Here is a 2500-nt window from a genome sequence, read left to right as displayed (position 1 = left end):
GAAAATGGAGTACGAGAAGAAGCTTGCAGGGAACATTAAGGCGGATTGCAAAAGTTTCTATAGGTATGTAAAGAGAAAAAGGTTGGTGAAGACAAACGTAGGTCCCCTGCAGTCAGAATCAGGGGAAGTCATAACGGGGAACAAAGAAATGGCGGATCAATTGAACAAGTACTTTGGTTCGGTATTCACTAAGGAGGATACAAACAACCTTCCGGATATAAAAGGGGTCAGAGGGTCTAGTAAGGAAGAGGAACTGAGGGAAATCTTTATTAGTCGGGAAATTGTGTTGGGGAAATTGATGGGATTGAAGGCAGATAAATCCCCAGGGCCTGATGGCCTGCATCCTAGAGTACTTAAGGAGGTGGCCTTGGAAATAGCGGATGCATTGACAGTCATTTTCCAACATTCCATTGACTCTGGATCAGTTCCTATGGAGTGGAGGGTAGCCAATGTAACCCCACTTTTTAAAAAAGGAGGGAGAGAGAAAACAGGGAATTATAGACCGGTCAGCCTGACCTCAGTAGTGGGTAAAATGATGGAATCAATTATTAAGGATGTCATAGCAGTGCATCTGGAAAATGGTGACATGATAGGTCCAAGTCAGCATGGATTTGTGAAAGGGAAATCATGCTTGACAAATCTTCTGGAATTTTTTGAGGATGTTTCCAGTAAAGTGGACAAAGGAGAACCAGTTGATGTGGTATATTTGGACTTTCAGAAGGCTTTCGACAAGGTCCCACACAAGAGATTAATGTGCAAAGTTAAAGCACATGGGATTGGGGGTAGTGTGCTGACGTGGATTGAGAACTGGTTGTCAGACAGGAAGCAAAGAGTAGGAGTAAACGGGTACTTTTCAGAATGGCAGGCAGTGACTAGTGGAGTGCCGCAAGGTTCTGTGCTGGGGCCCCAGCTGTTTACATTGTACATTAATGATTTAGACGAGGGGATTAAATGCAGTATCTCCAAATTTGCGGATGATACTAAGTTGGGTGGCAGTGTGAGCTGCGAGGAGGATGCTATTAGGCTGCAGAGTGACTTGGATAGGTTAGGTGAGTGGGCAAATGCATGGCAGATGAAGTATAATGTGGATAAATGTGAGGTTATCCACTTTGGTGGTAAAAACAGAGAGACAGACTATTATCTGAATGGTGACAGATTAGGAAAAGGGAAGGTGCAACGAGACCTGGGTGTCATGGTACATCAGTCATTGAAGGTTGGCATGCAGGTACAGCAGGCGGTTAAGAAAGCAAATGGCATGTTGGCCTTCATAGCGAGGGGATTTGAATACAGGGGCAGGGAGGTGTTGCTACAGTTGTACAGGGCCTTGGTGAGGCCACACCTGGAGTATTGTGTACAGTTTTGGTCTCCTAACTTGAGGAAGGACATTCTTGCTATTGAGGGAGTGCAGCGAAGGTTCACCAGACTGATTCCCGGGATGGCGGGACTGACCTATCAAGAAAGATTGGATCAATTGGGCTTGTATTCACTGGAGTTCAGAAGAATGAGAGGGGACCTCATAGAAACGTTTAAAATTCTGACGGGTTTAGACAGGTTAGATGCAGAAAGAATGTTCCCAATGTTGGGGAAGTCCAGAACCAGGGGTCACAGTCTGAGGATAAGGGGTAAGCCATTTAGGACCGAGATGAGGAGAAACTTCTTCACCCAGAGAGTGGTGAACCTGTGGAATTCTCTACCACAGAAAGTAGTTGAGGCCAATTCACTAAATATATTCAAAAGGGAGTTAGATGAAGTCCTTACTACTCGGGGGATCAAGGGTTATGGCGAGAAAGCAGGAAGGGGGTACTGAAGTTTCATGTTCAGCCATGAACTCATTGAATGGCGGTGCAGGCTAGAAGGGCTGAATGGCCTGCTCCTGCACCTATTTTCTATGTTTCTATGTTTCTAAGAGCTGCAATTCAATGCAGGAAAAATGTAAAGCCAACTAGCATGCTGCTGGAATGCATGTGTGTTCATGTGAGGAGTGTTGCAAATCAGAATGCCGAGTAGCAGGCGCCACTTGCCACATGGGGTTCCGAAATGTGGCTACAACAGCGATCTGGCTTCATAATTGGTGGGATTGGAAATGAAACAATCCTGGTGTTTTGGGGGCGGTGGAAGCTTTTTTGGGGGAGGAGAGATTTGGGGATGGGGAGATTTGGGGGAGAGCGATTTGAGGGGATGAGAGATTTCGAGGTTGGCGAGCGTGAGATTGGGGGGTGAGTGAGTGAGTGATTTGTGGGTGAGTGAGGGAATGGTGAAAGTCAGGCAGTTTTGAAGCTTGAGGCAAGGCAATGAAGGGTAGGGCTTGTCGTTTGCTTGTGTGGGAGTCAGAGCAGCAAGAGGTGGGTGTGGCGGAAGGTAAATGGTGAAATGAATCTTGAGTGCTGATTCCTTGGATGAATGCATGGAAGGAGAAAAAGAAGTGAAGAACAGCCTTATGTCCGTTTAAGTAAAGAGAAAGCCATGACATAGATGCCTACGGCCACACTAGTCTGAAAAC

General features: G+C 46.1%; 1 non-coding gene across 1 annotated transcript in view; it reads left to right on the top strand.

Annotated features, from left to right (window-relative positions):
- The first annotated feature begins 2474 nt into the window (after positions 1 to 2474).
- LOC139252791 (5S ribosomal RNA) overlaps positions 2475 to 2500 on the top strand; it is a 119-nt gene continuing 93 nt past the window's right edge. The window contains exon 1 of the ribosomal RNA XR_011591579.1: positions 2475 to 2500. This exon is cut by the window's right edge and continues 93 nt beyond it. This is a non-coding gene — a ribosomal RNA (5S ribosomal RNA).

Source organism: Pristiophorus japonicus, unplaced genomic scaffold, assembly GCF_044704955.1.
Source record: "Pristiophorus japonicus isolate sPriJap1 unplaced genomic scaffold, sPriJap1.hap1 HAP1_SCAFFOLD_479, whole genome shotgun sequence".
Taxonomy (NCBI): Eukaryota; Metazoa; Chordata; class Chondrichthyes; family Pristiophoridae; genus Pristiophorus; species Pristiophorus japonicus.
This window is presented reverse-complemented; position numbering and strand designations above follow the sequence as displayed.